This window comes from Prunus dulcis, chromosome 6 (genome assembly GCF_902201215.1).
Source record: "Prunus dulcis chromosome 6, ALMONDv2, whole genome shotgun sequence".
NCBI lineage: Eukaryota > Viridiplantae > Streptophyta > Magnoliopsida > Rosales > Rosaceae > Prunus > Prunus dulcis.
The window spans coordinates 15,910,772-15,933,202 of record NC_047655.1 but is presented as its reverse complement, the minus strand read 5'-3'; the positions used below and the strand labels follow the sequence as shown (position 1 = coordinate 15,933,202).

The 22,431-nt window shown below is 38.0% G+C and overlaps 1 long non-coding RNA gene and 1 pseudogene across 1 annotated transcript; one reads left to right on the top strand and one right to left on the bottom strand.

Annotated features, from left to right (window-relative positions):
- The window catches only part of LOC117630359, a 41,819-nt pseudogene that overhangs the window by 16,429 nt on the left and 2,959 nt on the right, over positions 1 to 22,431 (top strand).
- Positions 18,951 to 19,811, bottom strand: LOC117632099. The gene is made up of 2 exons (XR_004586428.1): positions 19,707 to 19,811; positions 18,951 to 19,597 (listed from the first exon to the last, which is right to left on the bottom strand). It is a non-coding gene; the product is annotated as an uncharacterized LOC117632099 (long non-coding RNA).

Genomic DNA, 22,431 nt, shown 5'->3' with positions numbered 1-22,431 from the left:
TAATGTTTTCCCTCACGGTGCAGTTGAGATTCAAAATGACAAGACGGGAAACATATTCAAAGTGAACGGACATCGCTTGAAGCCATACTATGAATCTTTTGAGCTTGGAAAAGAGAGCATGCACGTGGATGCACCACCCCCATCTATTGATTAATCATCTAAAAGAACAGCGTCTAGCTCACGACTATAAAGAAGCGCTTCTTGGGAGGCAACCCAAGCATTCTTAACTTTTGTTTTCGCTTTTGTTTTTAGCTTATGTGTGATTTCTCGTAAATTTTCATATTTTTGTTTTTGTTATGTTTTGTGTCATCAAACTATGGATTTTGTGTTCCAAAGATAAATTTTCGCATTTTTATAGCCCTAGGGTGTTTGCAGCCTGTTTCAAATGTGTTACAGAAGTTTTTTTGGTCATTGGCTGAGTTTAGATACCAGAAAACAGAAAAATAGCTTTTATGTTCTTAGTTTGGTCAAAACTAGAATTTCTGCCTAATTTATTTTTTGCTGTTTTTCAGGTCAATCTGATGCCACCAACATGTTTAGAGTGGTTATTCTGATGATTTGGACCAGGTTTGGGGGTCTCCGGTGGCCTACATTATGTTTTAGGACGATTTGAAGCTCAAACAAGGACCTAAAACACAAAAAAAAACAAAGCTGCTGTTTTGCCCAGAATTTGAAGATTTTTCGTCACCAAAGAGGTTTTAGCGACGGTGTTCATCAGATTTTTCGTCAACAAAGAAGTTTTAGCGACGGTGTTCATCAGATTTTTCGTCACTAAAAAAAGTCAGATTTCCAGATTTTAATGATTACATATCCAGCTCAATTTCGTTCCAATTTCATCGCATTCCGAGACTTTAAGGAGCTATTACGGGTCCGTTGACATTCAAAGACACAAGTTGTGGGTGTTTGAGTTTGTCTCATTGTCTATCCTCTCTCATTTCAACATATTCTACGCTTTGCTCATCCATACATCTACACAAACCCGGGAAGTTCTCACACTCTCTCTCTCTCTCTCTCTCTCTCTAAATGAATTTGCATGACTTATTGTTCCTTGTTTTTAACATTGAGGACAATGTTTGTTTTAAGTTGTGGGTGATTGAGTTCTTTGGTTTCATAATGTATGCTGCAGCAGTCCTCTGTCTTTGTTTCAAATTCTGTCCTTGTCCGCTGCTGTTTTTGTATTTTGGCCCGCGTGGCGTTCTTTGTTTTTTCGATCTGAATCCAACCATATGAAGAACGTGAACTTTGGCCAAGTATTTTGTGAGATACATGTCATTCTTTGCACCTGGGTCAGACCTGCAGCTTTGTTTATTGATTTTCAATCCCTTTCAACTTTCGGTTTTTATTCTATTGTTTTGTTTTGTTTTCAGTTTTTGTTTCTTTTTTAAAAAATAAAATAAAATAAAAAATCAGAAAAATGTCATAAGAACCTAAAAATATTTTCTTTAACTTTGAGTCTAGTTTTTATTTGTTTGTAGTAGTCACTTCCCAATTCTATGATGAGATTGAATTTTATTGACAATTAACTTGCAAGGAATTGTGAGCATGACATTAATTCTTTACATTATCCTTGTGTTAGCCTTAGTTTTGTGATTAAACTTGGTAAATATTTTTGCACATAGCCATATTAATATAATTTTCGATTGGAGTTCATGTGATTTAAATTCCCAAATAAGGCTAGTGTAGACTTGTACAACCCTTATTATGTGAGCTTTTGAGCCTATACCTTTCTTCCTTGAGTGTTATATACTATTCTATAATTTTCTCATCTACAAGTCGTTGTGATCTCATTATTCTTTGTTTTAGTCAAGTACTTGAGGATGTTTTTATTGTTTGCTAGAACTACTCTCATTATCTATTTGAGGCATATTTCATGAACCACATGGATCCTAAGAAATGATATAGGCCTTGTTTCGTTCGTTTGAGCCTTTCCAGCCAACCCATATCAATTTTATCCATAGTCAACCCCTTGTGCCTTTTATGTAAGCCTTTATCATTCTTTACCCAATTCTCCTCACCTGAACCTTTTGCATATTTATCCTACACCCTTCTAAGGAGTTTTGTAGAGCACTTTCATGGTTAAGGGAGAATTGCACAAATTGTTCAATCATGTGTATATGATACTGTTACCAAAAAAAAAAAAAAAAGTCTGATTCCGAAGCCTTTTCAACTCGAGTTTTTAAGCCCGAGGAGTGTTTTACACTTAATACCCTAAAGCTATCTAGCTTGGGAGTTATTGGCCTAACACTTGTTACATGGGTTGATTAGAAAGCTAATGGAGTTAGAAAAAAAAAAAAAAAAAAAGAGTGAAATAAAAAAAATAAAATAAAAAAAATCAAGATAGTATCAAGATAAAATTGTGTGCTAAAGTGCAAGATGTTATAATTTCATGGAAAGCTTTACTTAGCCCTTAGACTTCATTTGTTCATCTATGTCTCTTTGTTGTTTCACCCATCACCCTAAGCCCTATTACAACCTTAGTGAAAGTCCTACTTGATCCAAGGAGAAGTGTGGTTCATCATGTGGAGAATAGGTGTGGAAGGACTATGGTCGGATGGTTTAAATGTTTTCAAGTATGCGATATCTTTCCATGAGATCTTTTATTCATGTCTTGTGCTTTTATTTTATGTGAGTACATCGTATTGATTTGATTCTTCTCACATATATGAGTGACACTACATTGTCAAATTTCGAGTGCTTTCATTGGAGTGAACATCCTTGGTGAGAATTGAAGTTAAAGCTTGTTCTTATTTGGTTATTTAACTTTTGTGAAGCATAAGTCGTGGTAATATTAATGTTGGCTATTTCACACACGACACTCCAAGTTGTTCAATTAAAGTTTGGTTAACCCCTTGATAATGCCTTGAGTTAATGTTGCTTATTTCTTGGAAGTTAGTTAACCGTTGGTAATTATCTCTGAGATCAATATTGGGAATTTAGTTGTTTGTTTGTCTTGAGTCTTTGTTCTTTTGTTTTTATTTTCCTTTTGTTTTGCTCGAGGACTAGCAAAATCTAAGTTGTGGGTATTTGATAAGTCCATAAATATACTCATTTATGTACTCTTTTTACTTAGGTTTTGTAAGAGAATTAGATTTAAAAAGGGCTTATTACTTTACTTTTCTGATTTTCAGCTTTTCTGCGCTCTTAGAAGATTTTTAAGGGAAAATCAACTTTTCGGAGGAATTTTAGTGCAAGGCCAATTGGAGATGAAAGCTAACATCTTGAAGTTCAATCTATGATTTTTCTAGAATTTTCTACCCAGCCAATTGGTACAGTATTACAAGTAAAGTTAGCCCACGTGCAGACAGGACAGTTTCGTACATGTTACGTGAATGTGAAGAAACGGAAGCCTTCCCGAATTTTCCAAGTTACGTGCTATATATGGTTGGAAAGATAAGACATTTATCTTTCTAAAATATATTTTTAATGATTTTTCTACAAGGCCGAAGATCCCCAAATCGTGTGAACATTGGGCTGAGCTGTATTTCCCAGTGGAGTTAGGAATTGTGATTTTTACTTTCCTATTTGGATTCCTTGTTTACCAAGACTTCTTGGACGACTTTTCAGTCAATTTTAGGGTTTAGAACTCTGATATAAGTGATATAAAAGACGAGTCAACGCCTGATACAAAGGATTCACGTCCTAAAGAGATCAACCGTGCAAGAGGAGAAAGCTGCCAACGAGTTCTTTCTTTTCCTTCCTTCTTTTAATTTTCAGTTCTTATGTATTTATTTTTTGAGTTCATCCAAGACCATGAGTAACTAATTTCTTGTTAGTTAGGGCTTAATCTTGAAGCCCTAAACATGATTTCAATTTTATAAACAAGTTTAATGGATTTTTAGTTTCTACAAGCGTGATGATTTCGGTTTCTCTATGTTATGTGAATTCTGATATTTTGTTTCTTTGAGTAGCTAACTTAGAAGCATGTATTGGAATTAAATTGTTGTAGAACATAGGTCAATTGCCATATTGAATGTGTTCTTGTTTGCAACGAATAATTGGGTTAAGAACTAGTTATGAGAAATCGATTCTTGAATTCCTAATAACAAATGCCATGTTTTAGGGTTTTTGTGACACTCATATTCTCTTTGATCTTAATGGATTCTTGATTGTTAATTTGAGTAAATGCCATACTAGATTTCAATTAAGAATACACGTATTGATGTAAATGCCATACACTTTACATACACTTAAGAGAGAATCATACAACTCGAGTCAAATGCCATGATCTTGTTGTGAGTGTCGTCATCATATGCTTGCTAGAAATTGATTATCTATTGTTGTTTATGGATTGATTGATTGTTTGGAGGTGGATAGTAAGTCCTAGCTATTGTTCTTGATTGATTTTAAACCAATTTCTCTTAAACTCTAATTTAAATTCTCTTTTGTTTTCTTTTCCTTATTTTGTTTTATTCACAAAATCAAATCAAAACCCCCCTTGGTGTTGGTGTGTGGAAGTCCTTGTGATTTCAATCTTTATTTTGTTTTGTGTTTAATTGTGTTTTAGTTTTCATTGTGTGACATTGATAAACATCTCTTTAGATCACAATCTCTGTGGGATCGACCCTTGCTTGCTTACTATACTTATTTTTTGTGCACTGGACAGAGAATATGCCTATATGCTCAACTGATGAAGCATGGATGTCCTCTCCATCGAACAAGGTGAAGTTCGGTACCATAAAGCTGGGGGATAGAGGTATTTGATCAATATAAGTTGGATATAGCATTTTGTAAGTGGGCCTTTCTCCTCTTCTGGCCTCAGGTTCCATCATCTCTCTTATCATCCTTTGTAGTGCTCCCATGTCATTCAAGGCATTGACAGGATGCGAATTTCACCCCTGTTCTGGCTGGTTGTGTTCAAACCTCTATTCCATTATGTATGGTTTGGGCAGAACTTCCTCTTCTTTGAAATCTGGATGATTCCTCCAGTTTGCCCCTGGTCTGTTCCTGTCATTGTTGGCAAAAGGGTTGATTCCCCTTCTACCTCTCCTGCCTCTAGCTAGTGAAGGGAATGGATTGGGGTCCATCCTTCTAAGTCTGTAAGGCAACACAACTGGTTGGTCAGGCAGAAGTGCCAAGGGCTGATCACATGGGACCGTTGGTCATGGAATAGGTGGAGGTTCTGGCTGGTTCTGAGGGGCCTGAACTGGTGCAGGGTCTTCTAGATGAACTGGAGCCTCATGTTCTTGGGTGGGAAGGGCTCCACCCCTTTGTCCAGCTTGGATTTCTCCATGTTCTGGCAATTCAGCTAACTGTGCGATGAGAGGACTCTCTTGGTACGACCATGCCAGTCCTGGTAGAGGTCCAAAAGGGAGTTCCAACTGCTGGACCACAACATCTAGGTTTGGAATTATGGCAATAGCAGCCTCATGGTCCTTCCTGAACTGCCTGTTGACTTGCCATTGCATCATGGCTGTCATGTTATCTAGAGTATCCTGGCTCCTTTTTGTTGTGGCCTCTTGCCGAAGCACAGCCTCCTGTATCTGGTTTAACCTTCTAGAACCAGACCTAGAATGTTTGCTCCTGGTACTACCATGGGCTGAGTGCCTAGCATCACTTTCTTCTAAGTTAAGTCCCTCTTGGAGAGCTGCTTGATCTCTTTCCATGGCAAAGCGTGGATTCTGGCTAGAACTTCCAATATTCATATACTAGAATATTCTTCTAGGAGTACTTGTACTGAGGAGTCCCACTGGGGGCGCCAAATTGTTCACTCGTTTTGACTTTGATCATGTGATGATAGGGTAAAGTTCCTCATTGGCTTGAAAACCATTGGTGGTCAACAAGTCAACTTTCTTTTGTGTATGAGCGTGTCACTGCTAGCAATAAAAACCCTAGCAGACTCTTTAAAATAGATAACTTGCGCCCCAAGTTATCGGCGTCTAAACAAGCAATTGTAATTTGGGTGAGGAATATCTCCCAAGTAAGTTCTTTTCTTTGCCTCAGACTGGTGAGGACTTCATAATTTTTCACAGTACAAAATGGGTAATTCTGGCCAGAATGGACAAAAAGAAAGCAAAATGTTTTAGGGAGAACTGCCTCTTATAGGACTCAAACAAGAAATGACAACTTCGGAACAAAACAACAAGATGTTGGACTTCGATTTCTGCCTGGATAACTGCCTCTGGACCGGGCTGGATTGGATGTGTCTGTGCTGGATTGGCTCGTCAACACCTTCAAATGATGAGTTTCAGCTGGAAATCGATACCAACGTTTGAGTTTGGTAGAGCTTCAATTTATTTCGAGCCATGGAAGGCTTGTTAAATGGGCAGAATTGAGGCCTCTTCAGTCTGGAGGGCAAAAGTGGCTGCATTGATGATCACTGAGCTGGAGCTGCACTATGGTGCCTGTTCTGCTTGACAAAAGCTCTCTATAAAGTTGTTGAGGTTTTCATATTGGTGAAAAACCCTGACTCTGCTTGATTTGGCTTTATGCTGAACCAAATTTGTAACGAGAGAAATCTCGTTTTGTAGAATTATTCCTCTGAACCGAACTGAAAATCAAAGGTTTTTGAGTTGTGGCTGACTTGTTTCTTGTGGCTCAATGAGCTTTAGTTGCTTTAGTGTTTGAAGGTTTGTGAGATCAAATGATCATTTTGAGTTTGTCAATTGTGACTTTGAGAGTTTTTGTTTTTGATTGATTTTTGGCTATCCTTGATCTGTTCACCTCCTCTCATATTTATAAAAAATACTGGAGTGGGTTTCCTAATCTTTTAATAATGGGCGGCAGATTTTCCAAAAGAAATATCTTTTTATTTTAAATGCCAAGAAAAAGGGGAATTTTATCTATTCTGGCAGAAAAGCTATCAACAATCAATTCTTATGGTGATCACTTCCTTGCTTTTCCTGATAGAAAACCTAATCCCTTTTAATCTTTAACTGCCCATTGTAAGAATGCAATCTGCCATGATGGTTAGTTTGATTTTCCTGGTGAACAACTCCCTGCTCCCTACTTATCTCTTTAGAAAATGTAGTCTACTTATCCCTTGGAAATGACACCTGCTCTGGAGCATAATTTTCTTTGTATATAGAAAGGGATTTTGATCTTCTTCCTTGACTGTAAAGACTGGAGAAGTCTTCCTGCAAGAGCTGCCTTCATAAATTCCCTATCAACTCCCTTGTGATAGTTGAAATTTTTGACTTTTCAAAGTCAGGCAGTCACATGGGGCCCTTTCTGGGAAAACTTTTTAAAAGGAAAATAAAACCTGCTGACTTGCTTTTTGAGATCAAGTCGTGAAATTTTTCAGAAGCTGAGTTTTTAATCAAATCTCTTTAGAGGTTTGATCTGCTTGGTGATAAATTTACTATTTTTAATTTGGCAATTTCATCGATTTATTTATTCTTTGTGCTCTTCTAAAACCTCTGCTAATTCGCGAAAAGACATGGGCCTCTGATGTTGTTTGGGCTGCCCTCCCTATTTTCAAGGCTCGAGACTGTTTATTTATCATGGATTTGATAAATTCTGGGCTTTCTCCATTTTGGGCTGCTCTTTAGTTTCTTTGAAATATCAAGCCCAAGTTGTGCTCATGTTTTGTGGGTTTCAAAAAGAGTGGTGATTTCCCCACTCCCATTTTATCCACTTACACTCCATTTTATAACTAAAAAAGGAGTGTAAGTGGATAAAATGGGAGTGGGGAAATCATTACCCTTCAAAAATAGGCTGTACTTTGCATAATTTTAGGCTAAAACAATATTACCAAGAGCCCAAACTTAAAAAATAATAATCATTAAAAAAACACCATTTCTATTTCCAGCCAGAAGAACTCTTCTTCCCATGAAACAATTGCAGGCTTCCTTTTCTTCCAATAAACAAATTGCACGCTTCCTCTCTTCCCATTAAAAAAAAAAAAATTTGCTTCCTAAGCTACCTTTCCGCTTTCCACCCTATTCTTCTCACTGTTTTTGTCAGTATCAGACCCTTCTCTCTTCTCCCTTCTCCCAAGTTCTCTTCACTATCAAACCCAACAAACTGTTCTCTTCAATATATTATTTTCAGTTTTTCTCTCATACCACTTTTATTTTCAGATTTTTTTTCTTCTACACGTGTTCTACAGAGGAAAACTGTGAAATATTCTATGAAGTTCTTCAATAATAATCCCAGATTTCGAATTTTATTTGCAACAGAGCTAGCCTAATTAAAGAAAGTTCTGCAAGGGAGGTTGAGGCTTTTTTTATTTTTATTTTTATTTTTTTGCACAAGCATAAAACAGGTTTTGTGCTCTTTATTTCTTGTTGAAAGTTATTTTTTTATTAGTTACTTTGGTTCATTGGTTGTATTTGTTTCTTTGTTGGTAATGTTTGGTGTGTTTATTTTGTTTATTTGTTGTCTGTTTCACTTTCAAAGAAGCATATACAAGAGACCCACTTCCTCTCCCCCTCATTACCCCAAAACCACATCTCCCTCATCCCCTCCACATATTCACCCCACCTTCCCACTTCATTCTCTTTTCCCATTGATCAAATTGAACAATTCTTTTTTAATTTCTCAAATCTCACCACCAAAGTACTTTGTTATTTTTTTTATTTTGTTTTGTTAAAAATAAATAAAGAAAAATTGTTCAACCCTTCATGATTTGGAAACCAAAGGGTCTGTAGAGGTTTTGACCCAAAAAAGAAAAAGGTCTATAGAGGTAACGAAAGACAACCAATATGCGACAGACAAGTAGAGAAAAAGTTTTTCCCACCACCCCAATATGCGAGAGATAGAGGTAGAGAGAAAGAGAGAGAGAGATAGATTTGGCAGCGGGTAGTGTTTGCTGCCACAAGTATCTGGTGCAAAAATTAAATGAACAAAAAAGGGCAGGTGCAGAAGCAAGAAAGTGGAAAACTAAAGATCTTTGACTCTTTAGTTTCTGCCAAGGATAAATTTGGAAATACATAATGTTTTTTCATAATTAAAGGTTGTTAACATTTCTATGAAATTATTCTACTTAAGCCAAAAAAAAAAAAAAAAGACATAAGCAAATTATTTTTTTTCTTGTTTACTAAGGGCCTCACTTAATGTTGGCCCTAGGGCCACCAAAATGTCAGGGCCGGCCCTCTTCGTGGGGTTGAGTCGCATGTTGTGCCGCTTCAGTACTTCAAACATAGGAGATTGGTTGGGGATGTGCTGGTCAATAGTGCGACTTTTGACTAGCATGTCATCGACATAAACTTCCATGGTATGGCCGATTAATGGGGAGAAAAGGTTGTTCACAAGGCATTGATAGGTAGCTCCGGCATTCTTGAGGCCGAAGGGCATCACCTTGTAACAGTAGTGGCCCCGATTAGTAATGAAGGATGTGTGGGCTGGGTCGTCAATGTGCATGAAGATCTGGTTGTATCTAGAGTAGGCCTCCAGGAAGCTAGGCAAGGCGTGGTCTGCTGTGGCGTCCACAAGCTGGTCGATTCGGGGTAGGGGGAAGTTGTCCTTTGTACAGGCTCGATTCAGGTTGGTGTAGTCAACACATATTCGCCAGCCCTTCTTCGGTTTGCTTATCATCACCACGTTGGCCAGCCATGTAGGATAGTCCACTTCGTTTATTAAACCGATACTTCGGAGTTTCTCCAACTCTATTTTCATGGCCTCATATCATTCTGGGTCATAGGCGCGACGCTTCAGCCGAACGGGTTGTATGGCAGGGTTGATGCTGAGCTGATGGGAGATGAGATCAGGCGATATGTCTGGCATATCGTTGTAGGACCAGGAGAAGACCTCGAAGTTGAGGCAGAGGAAGGTTATAAGGGAAGAGCGAAGGTCAGGGGGAAGGGAGGTACCGATCTGTACCTATCGATCTGGGAAGTCATCACGAACAGTGGTGGATCCACATAAGGGCAAGGGGGTCTATTGACCCCCGCAAGCCCGGAATCGTCCATAGGAGGTGAAGAACTTGACCCCTGCAAATGGCCAGAATGTGTTTGATGAAATGCCCCAAAGAGGGAGCAGCCATAGCCAAGAGCTGTGCAGTAGGCCAGCGTTTCCATTTTTTTTTTTCCTTCCTAACGTCAAAACGACGTCGTTCCACTTAAGTGGTTTTTTTTTTTTTTTGGTTCCTAACGTCAAAATGACGTCGTTCCATTTAAGTGAGTTTTTTTAAAAATTTTTAGAACTTGGCCAAAACGACGTCATTTTGGCTCAGGTTATTAAAAATAAAAAAATAAAAATAAACCAACAGCAGCCCAGCAAATCGATAAAACAGATTGGGGAATGAGTTTTTCACTAATTCCTCTCATTCAAACCCTAAATCCCCAACCCCAACCCTTAATTCTACTCAACTTTCACTCAATTTGAAGGCCTCTCCACGTGAATCATCCTCCATTGCCGGCGTTCTCCTCATCAAGTGGCAGCAGCAAACACCAAATTCAATTAGCTTTGAAATTTGCTCTCAAAATTGAAAGTATGTTATCCTATTTCATAATATTTTTATGCTTTGATGATGAGATTGATTAATATGTTGATTAGTTTGAATGAATTAAAGTGTTTAATTAATTATTTGTTAGTTTGTTTTATCTCTCAAATTGAAATTATGTTATCCTAATTTCTAATCTTTTATTATGCTTTAATTGATTAATAAAGATTACTGTACATTTTTGTTGTCGTGGATTGTATTTGTTAGAAGTTTTTGATTATTTTGGTTAGCTAGAAAAAATATTGGCAATTTAGATTATTAATTAGTTTGTATGTTTTTTGCATATAAAGTTATGGAACGATACTTTAAGAGAAAGTTCTCGTCAACCACTTCTAATTTGGATAATGTGGGTAGTTCGGACTCAAGAGATGTGGGTATTTCAAGAGATGTGGGTAGTTCGAAAGAAAGTGAGTTGCAAGATCTTATGAATAATCTTCCTGCAAACCCTAGACTTCGACCTCACTTGCTAGATTATGATCCTAACATTCGAGACGAAGTTCGAAGAGCATATCTACAAAAGGGTCCCTGTCAACCTAAGAATCACACATTTCCACAAATCGATCTTTTAGGGTATGATCGACGTTTTAATGTCAACTGGTTTGATGAGTTTGACTGGTTGGAGTATAGTATAAGTAAAGAAGCTGCATTTTGCTTATACTGTTATCTCTTCAATTCCAATTTCAAAATTGGTCAAGGGTGTAGTGATGCCTTCACAGAGATGGGTTTCAGAAATTGGACGAAGAAAGAAAGAATTAGGAATCATATTGGAGGTGTTGGAAGTGTTCATAATCAATCTAGACAATATTGTATTGATCTTATGAATCAGAAGAAAAACATCCAAACAGTTTTGGGCAAGCAGTCAGACCAAGCTCATATTTATTATCGTATTTGCTTGACAACTTCTCTTGATTGCATGAGATTTTTGTTGAAGCAAGGTCTTCCTTTTCGTGGCCATGATGAGAGTGACACTTCAAACAACAGGGGGAATTATTTGGAACTCTTACAATTTCTTGCTAATCATGATGAGAAAGTTAAAGCCGTTGTGTTAGAAAATGCTCCAGGGAATCTCAAGCTAATAGCTCCAACAATTCAAAAAGAGTTGGTGAATGCTTGTGCCACTGAAACTATTAACAAAATCATTAAGGATATGGATGGTGCATTATTTTCTTTATTAGTTAATGAATCGCGAGATGTGTCAATTAAAGAACAGATGGCAGTGGTGTTTCGTTATGTGTACAAAAGTGGGGATGTAATTGAAAGGTTTGTGGGCCTTCAACATGTTAGTGACACTACATCAAACTCACTAAGGGAGGTTATTGACACATTGTTTTCAAGAGAGGAATTGAACATTTCTATGCTAAAAGGACAAGGATATGATGGAGCTAGTAATATGAAGGGTGAGTTCAATGGTCTCAAAACACAAATTTTGAGAGAAAATCCTTGTGCCTATTATATTCATTGTTTTGCACATCAACTTCAATTAGCTCTTGTGGCCGTGACAAAGGGAAATGCTAATAATGCCACTTTCTTCACATCTTGCAATAGCTTGGTTAATATTGTTGGAGCATCATATAAGCGTTGTGACATGCTTAGAGATCAACTACAAATGGATATTATGGAAGCTCTTGAAAAAGATACTCTTCCAATACGCGAGGCTTAAATCAAGAAACTTGTCTCAAGCATCCCGGTAATACACATTGGAACTCAAATTATGGTACATTACTTAGTATCATTTCTATGTTCAAACCTGTGGTCAAAGTGCTTAAATTGATTATTGAGGATGGCTCCACTGATAATATAGGTGAAGCAAATAGGTCATTAAGAGATATACAATCTTTTGAGTTTGTATTTTGCCTATTTTTCATGAGATCTATATTGGGAGTCACAAATGATTTGTCACAAGCATTACAAAGGAAAGACCAAGATCTTGGGAATGCAATGACTTTAGTCAAAGATTGCAAGGACCAACTACAACGCATGAGAGAGAATGCATTTGAAGCCTTGCTTGATCAAGTATCTTCCTTTTGTGGCAAACATGATATTGAGGTTCCAAACATGGATGATGCATATGTAGCTCAATGGAGATCACATCGGAGAGCTCCTAGAATAACACATCTCCATCATTATCGTGTGGATATCTTTATTCAAATCATTGAGTGGCAACTTGCGGAATTAAATCATCGTTTCAGTGAGGTAAATACTGAGTTACTTCTTTGTTTGGCATGTTTGAGTCCGGAATGATTCATTCAAAGCTTTTGACAAACAAAAGCTACTTCGTTTTGCTGAATTTTATCCTCAAGATTTTACTCCCCGAGACCTCTTGGCACTTGAAGATCAACTTGGGATTTATATTCATCATATGCATACGATGAGTGATTTTTCTCAATTGAAAGGGATTGGCAGCCTTGCAAGAAAAATGATGGAGAAAGGGTTGCAAAGAACATTTAATTATGTTTATTTGCTTCTCACATTAGCCATAACTTTACCGGTTGCAACAGCTTATGTAGAGAAAGCATTTTCTGCAATGAATATTGTGAAAGGTCAACTTCGCAATAGAATGCGAGATCAATGGTTGAGTGATAGCTTACTTGTTTACATTGAAAAAGATGTGTTTATTTGTATTGATAATGACTCTATAATGCAACATTTTCAGAGTATGAAAACTCATCGTGGACAATTGTAATGCAGTTTTTATTTATTTATTATTAATTAAGAATTGTAATATTATCATCTCATTTTTTTGGGTTCTATTTTCTAGGAATGGGGTGGTGACCATGGCGCGTTAAGGTGCTGAACTAATAGAGATGGGAAGATGGATGCTTCCGATGGGTTGGACCACATTGCCAGAGAAACTCACGAGGGGGTGATGCTGCGATCCAGCAGATGGTCAGGGACTTGAAGTTCATTGAATGCTTCGGCGAACATGACGCTGATCGAGCTATCGGTGTCAACCAAGATGTGCCTGATATCAAAGTTGGAGATGTCTGCCCAAATGATCAACGGGTCGTCATGGGTGTAGATGACGCCATGCTCTTCTTCCTTGTTGAAAGTAATGGCGGCCCAGCCATTCCTAGAGGCCTTAGGCATGCTCCCATGCTCAGTGCTGAAGACTTGATGTGCTTAGGAAGATTGGACATAGTGCTTGATGGAGTTGTTAGATATGCTTGCCAAAGTATGGCTGCCACTGATGGTAGAGATCATGTTGATCTGGCGTTGGTAGGGGTTTAGGGGAGGTGGAGGATTGTGGACGTATTTATCTAATTCCCTTCACAGATGAGCCCTGCAATGATGTTGCGCAGGGCAAAGCAGGATTCTATATCATGGCCGTTAAATTGGTGAAAACGGCAGAAGACGCTGGTGTTTGGCATAGGCTTGTTGGTGGGTCTTCGGGGAGGAGGTTTGGGTATGATAGGTGCTTCATTGACCAACACACTCCGATAGGTGGTATTTAGGGTGGTAAAGACCTCGAACCGAGGCTTAGGCTCAAAAGGTAGCGGGGCACGATCGTGTGGCTTCAAGGGGTTATTGCAGCTGAGGGCTTATTGCCGCTGGGGGGTGGGGGTGATGATTGGAGTGTTGACCGCGCTTCCTATTGTCGAAGGCACGTGAGTACCCATCCTTCCTCTTGGGGTTTTGGCCACCCTGGGGGTCAAGGGAAGGAGAATAATGGTTCGATTTGGTGGAAGAGGGTGCTGAAGCCTGCGGAGGGTTGCTAAAGGTGATTCGTGACTGGTTGGCTGGGCCATGCTTGGAGTTGAAATATTCGCTAAAGGTGATGTTCGGTAACGTTTTCGGAGAATATTTTCAGAAAATGAAAACGAGACAACGAATTTGCATTTTCAAGATTCGAGAATGCGTCTAGTACGCTAACTAGAAAACAATGAAAACGTGTCCAATACAAACATATGAAAATGACAAAAACAGTGAATATGCGTTCGGCAACAGTATTGTAATAATTTGTTTCAACATCATAAATCAAATATTTTGTGTAGCACATATCTTATCAGGCTTATTAATAAGCCAAAAACATTCTTTAAAATTGTGCAATGGTCAAATTAATTATCATTATCCAATACCTGCATTAGCTGACCCAAAATGGTCTCATGTCCTCCAAGATATAATCTTAAATCATAGATCAAATCTCTCATAGTCTCACAAATATCTGAAATATATGCAATATAAAATTTAAACTCATGTTGTCATGAGCACTAAATAAAATCTGGCCACAAATCCGCTGCGATCTTGTCTCTAATGTCACCCATTTGTGCAATATTTCCTGTAGACATATCTATAATCGGTGGTGTTGTATTTTCTGAATCAATGATCATGTCTTCAACTTCAAACTCTTCGAACATCCTATGACGACAAGCTTCTTTTCCTATCACGACGAGCTTCTTTTCTTATAAAATTATGTAACACACAACATGTGTAACAACCCGATCCTAAATTAATTTTCAGTTATTAATTTATTCTGAGAAAAGATAATTTTGCCCCTATAATAAATTATTAGAGAAAATGGTGACTTGTTGCCCAGGGAGACTGGTAAAATTGTTACATCTCGATCCGAAAAAGTGTTAAAATAATTAAAGTAAGAATAAATTTAAATGTGGAATAAACATTAAAATAAAAGGATTTGAATTAATTAAGGTTTTTGAGAAATTAAAATATTATTTAATATTAAGAAGGGGCAAAAAGGTCATTTTAAGTTCGGAAAGGAATTTAGAAATTTTGATTGGACGATTGCATAGACCACGTCGAAACGAGTCCGTAGACACGTAGTGGACTCAAATCGGGATTGTAACGAACAAATGACGATTAAAAGAATTTCAGTGGCATAACCGTAAATAATTCGAAGTTCAGTTTTTTCAAAAACCCAGATTTTCTGCAGTTTGGCAGCTCGAACAGCTGACTTCCAAAGGTGATATCTCTCAACTTCGGCCACCAATCGAAGGAAGACCAGTCCCGTTAGAACCACCACACTTCCCTCTTTTAGTTCCAGCCCATCTCAGCCTCGATCCGCCGTCGTGGTGGCCGGAAACCGCTACGAAACAGGGCGGTTTGGAAAGTTTTTGACGGAATTTCGTGGAGCTCGTTTGGGCACCTCCGGCCATCATTTTCTTCAAATTTGGTGTATTTTTCCATCCTTTTGATGTGTTCTAGCTGATGGTTAGGTAGGATTTGATCAATTTCTAGTGTAGGCAACTCGATTTGTAACCCAAAATTTGACTGAATTTCGGGATGAGATTCCGGCCATTTCCGGTCATTTATCGAATTAGGTCCAAGAACAAAAGTGGTTCCAAATAGGGTGTTATACCTAGGATAGGAGTTTGGGCTGGCGGTTTGGAGTATTTTTTGCTGCCAAAAATTGATCAAGCCACCCACGCTCTGCCAGCGCTTGTGGCGGCGTGGGCTGCATAGTGAGGTCACTATCAGTCCTAAAATGAAATCGTGTTTTCACGAGGAGTGGGAATTCGTGAATCTCAATTTGGACAACGTTTGAGCCCCGATTGGATCTTGCATATTGTGCGATTTCCAAGTTTGATACATTTGAACTGTTGGATCGTAGTTATTCTCGTATATGTCAAGCTAGACAATTTTCGGATTGTGTAGGATTCAACGGAGCGGGAATCGGAGTCCCGAATACTCCAAAAAGGCCAACCCTAGGGCTAAGTTTACAGTAACCGTCCGATTGTGCGATCGTGAGTAGTCCGACCGTCCGATCGAGACCAAACTCTCGGGACATGTGTCTTAGGCATGGCTAGACCTCTAGGAACTCTTGGATCGAAATTTTGAGGTAGTGGGCCCCACGGGGTCCCAAGTTGACTTTTTGGGACTCATCGCTTTTTGAGTCCCGAGGCACTCCTATACCGTTCTAATAATTGGAAATGCTTACATAGGCTTGAGAATGACTTCAAATACAATGCACGTATTTCTAGGAGTCCAGGGCCAGGACTTTGGATTAAATAATGAGGATGAGCTCCATAGGATATGGTTGAGCTTTTAGAAAGCTCATGTGTGTGGGAGTGTTCATTTGGTTTAGTTATGGTTTTAACTTCATGATTTTATGTGATTTCGAGATGAGTATTTAATTATCTGTTTATTTATCACCTGTTTATATATGTTCATATGGTTAATTGTGTGGTAGGACTATAAATATAATATTGGAATGGTATACTAAGCAGTGATCGAGATAGTTAACAAACTAGCCAAGTGTTTAGTATATATATATATATATATATATTCAGTAGTTGAAAAGGATGAATCTTAGCTTTTGGCTTTTATCAGATTATGATATATATATTTTAAATTTAGTTGAGAACCAATCTATTTAAACTTTATATAAATGACGAGTTATGGTTTTCAAACCTACCGCGAAGGTATCCCCCCAGTTGCCTTGAGACAGCTTGTTATTTTGATGATGCCCCACGAGTTTCGGGGGCGCTTGAACCGTCTAGTGCCAGGATTGTGGCTCAGATTGAAGTGTTATCTCTGAGACTTGCGAGGATTGCAGCTCAACTTGAAGTGTTATCTCTGAGACCTGCGAGCAATGCGGCTCGGTTAACTTTATGGTTTCAAGACCTGCAAGGATGGAATTGATGGACTAACATTGGAATAGACGGATTATTATTTGAATTGACGAATATATGGAATTGACGGTATTAAAGGAATTGACGGATCAGAAATGGGGGTACTCCTAGGTGGAGAGAATTTAAGTTCTGAGATGCTTTTAAATTAAATTGAGGATTTTATACGGCTACCATTATTTTCTTAAGTGTCACATTTGTTTTACAAGTGTTAGATGGAAATATACATATAGATTCTAATTAAGTTGTTGATATATATATTTATTTATTTATTTATTTATGAACATTACAGGAGTTTCAATACAAGGATACAAGGGTCTTCGAAGCTTATAAATCTTTAACTTATTTTATTTTATTTTAGTATGTTTATTTATCTTTATCTTTTATTATTTTATATAGTATTAAATATCTTAAGTTTTTCTAGCATATTTAGCCCCACGAGTATTAGAGTTATCCGGACCGTGGGAGCGAGGATTGCGGACAAGGTGGACCAGATGTCTCCTGAGTCCAGCGAGAATTACAGGTCAGGACGTGTCACCATTGGTGTCATGAGGAATTGATGGTTATGGCTTTCCAAGCATACTTACTTGATATAAATGTTTTTATTTCTTTGTTTGATTATATATTGTCATGTGAGAAATGCCAGGAAGCTTGAAACAGAAAGTTGAGACGAAATTTGAGAACTAAAGTGGTTTTTGCAATTAAAGAACTACGTGTGACTTGATCCCTCAATAAGGATACGTAGGCAGCCTATGGTTATAAGGTGCAGCCACGAGTTAGAATGCTTAAGATTACCAATGCAATAGTGTTGTTTTGAAAGTTGAGATGAATTTTATTAGCAGATTGGTTCATTTGATTTATGGCAACCTGAGGCCAAAATATTATAATGCTTAATTTGTTTAGATATAATTAAATGCATGCTGAACGATTGAGTTATATAAATGTTTGATGACAGGTGAAAATTTTGGGGAATGAGTAAATTACAGGAGAAACTTTGCCGAATTTTTCGGCAGAAGATAATATTATTTTAAAAGTGGATTTTTAGTTAGAAAGTAATTTTAATTTATTACTTGCATGACACAAATAATGTACATAATAATATTAATTGTAATCTTATGTTTATACCTTCATCTGGAAAAGGAAACACATTTTCTGGCCTCATCACTGCATCTATGAACACCCTAGAGTCATTTGCAGTCCCTTCCCAGCCCATATAAACAAAAGTGAACATCATGTCAAAAGAGCAAGCGCACATGACATTTTGAGTAATAAGGATCTTCCTACCACGATATGAGGTTTGCTTTTGAGCTGGTGCCCAAGGAGCAACATGAGTTCCATCAATTGCACCAATACATTTCTATGATAAATTCATATATTTAGAAACTAAAGTAAATATCATTTAAAATATATAATTATAGTAATAAAATAAATAAAACAATCAATTTCTTACCTCAAAATAAGGATAATACTTTGGGTTATTCAAAATTTGAGAAGGTGTTTCCCCTCGACTTTGTGGTCTTATAATGCGTGGTGCTAACGCACATAAAGCTCCCAAAATACGCTTAAATTGTCTATGAATAGTGTCTTTAGATCGTTGGAAACGCTTAGCAGCCACTCGCATGCGGATACTATAAGACACTATAAATAAGAAAATTGCCACTGCCTCTTGAGTACTCACATGTCTATCATTCTGTATCAAATTTAAACTCTCAAGTGCGTAACACAACCTTTGGAATACATGTTTTTCCATGCAAAACGAGTCATAAATCCTATATGGATGGCCATTTAACAACTCTTGAACATATTCATGCCCAGATAAAATAAAGTTATGACATGGAGTTCTGTCTACGTATGATTGCCAATATTCACAAATATGCATACAAATTATCATATGATGCTCCATTTCTTCAAGATCTGAATCACTATCAAAGTGATTGTCTTCATTCCTTGTAGACATGTCTAGTACCTTCAAATATGCATACAAATTAAATTCACAAAAATCTATGAATATGCATACAAACTAAAGTCACAAACATCAAACATAATAACAAGAACAATTCCTAAATATCCTCTCAACAACAAACATAAGTAGTAATCCTAAAGACTAGCCAACCAACTCTCCTCCTTGTTGCTAGCATTGTAACAAAGATTTTCCACCATTCAACAAGCACTATCTTTTCTAGCATCTTGTTGAATGTATCGTTATCAATGTCTCGCATTGTCTCAACAATGTCTATGCATTCTTCAATCGAATACATCTCCTTAGAGGTGCTAGATGCCTCAAGTTTTCTCGCCTGTAATGTTTGACTCATAACTTCACTGCAAACATCCAAATAAGATTCCATTTTATCCCATTTCTTTGGACGACGCTCAGGTGGAGCAGTAGTTGCACACTTTCTTTTTCCTTTACCACTCCGTGAGGGTTGTCACCATCATCATCCAAGTCAACATCGATGTGAACTCCGGTGTTAAGGAAGTTATTTTCTAACTCACGTTCATTATCTGAGTTAGGAGGAAGTTGACTAGAGGCATAATGCAATTGCCCAGTTGCAGTAGTAGTGTTGAATATCTCCCCTAAAAGTTGATAGTGCTCTAAGCCTTGCGTGCGAAATTGCTTCCCTTTTGGCTTACTCTACAAACCATGAAAATTATATTATATCAAATGTCACAACCAATTCTTATGTATCAAAGTCAGTTAAAAATAATAATACAAAGACTTCTATATGATATTATTATAATACCTTCAAGTAACTTGCCCAAACATCCTCTGAGGCAGTCACTGTGTTTGCAATAGGATCCCACCCAAATCCCGATGCTCAATCAAATCTGAGAAGTCATGATGCACTTGTCGCAGTCTATTAAACTTAGATTTAAGTTGTGGAATAGTACATTTTTGTCCACATTGTGCATACAACTCATCACTTATTTATGCCCAAACTTTCATTTTAAAAGTTGATGTCTGCAAGTCACCCTTCTTCACATGTTCATGCAATATATGTATGAATAATGTCTCATGTCTTGGGGCCCATGACATTTTTTCTTGACCATCAACATTCTTGGACGCCATATCCTTTTAAAGAAAGAAAATTATGACAACCTTCAATCATGTAGTGCACAACTAGAAACTACCAAATAGCCTTCCTAAACTAGTCCAGATTTATTCTCAAATGCACTAAGCATTGTTTCGTCTAAAACCAAAAAACATATAAAGCCAACAATCAATCTGTCAATTCCATCTAACAGTAGCTCCTATTTCAAGAGTTTCATCCTTCCTAAAGTAGTCCAAAACCAAATGTTTGTCAGAATTGATGTTTACAAGAGTTTCATCCTACTATTTCAATCGAATCACATAAAACTTTATCAAATTTAAGAATCAATCTTGCCCGTTTACTATAATCACAGTAAACAGAAAACCAGAGTTATAAAGCAAACTAAAACCAGAAAACAGATCTAGCTCCTTTGACTTAACCAAAGGCAAATTCAACCATCGACATAAACAAAAATGAAATTAAAGTTAGCATAAAGAAAACCCCAAATCTAAACACAAATGACACCATAGTCTTCATACCCAAATCTAAACATAAATAGCAGAAAAAGAGTAATTTCGTTCCAAATTTTCCAGAAGGCTTTGCAGGAAGATCTTCCAAGAGAGTGGGAAACGAAATCTGAGAAGAAAAGTTTCAGATACACCATACAAAAATACCCAAATCTAAAACGAAATATTTTATACAAATTTTTCTTACCAAGATCTTCCAAGAGAGTGTGTAGGAAGATTGCAAGAGAGAGAAGCAAGGAATTTCTCTGTTTCCCGTAGATGAAGGGCGTGTTTCTATTTCAGACTTGGATGAAGGGACGAAGAAGAAGATGAGGGGATGAAGATGAAGACGAAGATGAGGGGATGAAGACGAAGAAGAAAGGGCGACGTAGACGAAGGGACGAAGCATGTTCTGTTTCCCTTGTTTTCTCTGTTTTCCCAAATAGAATCCTGCGTTCTCTAATTTAGAGTTGAGAATGGCGAGAACTTCATTTTGGCGTTTTCACTTTTTACGCTTTAAGCGTGAATTCATTCTCCCAAAACCTTTTCTATGTTTTTGTCAACAACCCACCGAAAGCTTTTTTTTATTCATATTTGGGCTCAAAAAACAAAAATGGGCCTCTAAATATCCTACCAAACAGCCCCTAAATTTTTTTGACTTTTTAGTTGCTGCCAAGGATAAATTTGGAAATACATAATGTTTTTTTTCATAATTAAAGGTTGTTAGCATTTCCATGAAATTATTCTATTTAAGCACACACAAAAAAAAAAAAAAAAAAAGACACAAACAAATTTTTTTTTTCTTGTTTACTAAGGGCCTCACTTAATGTTGGCTCTAGGGCCACCAAAATGTTAGGGCCGGCCTTGTTCGTGGGGTTGAGTCGCATGTTGTGTCGCTTCAGTACCTCAAACATAGTATATTGGTTGGGAATGTGCTCGTCAGTAGTTCGACTTTTGACTAGCATGTCATCGACATAAACTTCCATGGTATGATTGATTAATGGGGTGAAAAGGTTGTTCACAAGGCATTGATAGGTAGCTCCAGTATTCTTGAGGCTGAAGGGCATCATCTTGTAACAGTAGAGGCCCAGATCAGTAATGAAAGATGTGTGGGCCTGGTAGTCAGGGTGCATGAAGATCTGGTTGTATCCAGAGTAGGCATCTATGAAGCTAAGAAAGGCGTGGTTTGATGTGGCGTCCACAAGCTGGTCGATTCGGGATAGGGGGAAGCTGTCACTAGCCCTTCTTCGGTTTGCTTACCATCACCACGTTGGCCAGCCACGTAGGGTAGTCAACTTCCTTGATTAAACCGATACTTCGAAGTTTCTCCACCTCCATTTTCATGGCCTCATATCGTTCCGGGTCATAGGCGCGACGCTTCTGCTGAACAAGTCGTATGGCAGGGTTGATGCTGAGCCGATGGGAGATGAGATAAGACGATATGCCTCGTTGTAGGACCAGGCAAATACCTCGGAGTTAAGGCGGAGAAAGGTTATAAGGGAAGAGCGAAGGTCAAGGGGAAGGGAGGTACCGATCTGTACCTGCCAATCCAGGAAGTCATCATGAAGGCAGACAAGTTCGAGGTCGTTCACGAGTTCAGCCTGAGGGGTGGCGGATTCTTCCCTAGGGTCCTCAGGGTTTTCAGTGCCAGCTCAGGGAAGAGGTGGGGCTGTAGTGACTGAAAGGGCTTCACATCGGAGGGGCGGGTGGTAGATTTGACAGCCGAAGCATAGCAACTTCGATCGCCGAGTTGGTCGCCTCTCAACGTGCCTATGCTGTGAAGAGTGGGGAACTTCAGTAGTAGCATGCGTGTGGAGGTGAAGACTCGCATTTGTGCCAAGGAGGGGCGTCCAAGAATGACGTTGTAAGCCGTAGGGCAGTCGATGATTAGGAATGGGGTGGTGACCATGGCGCGTTAATGTGCTAAACTA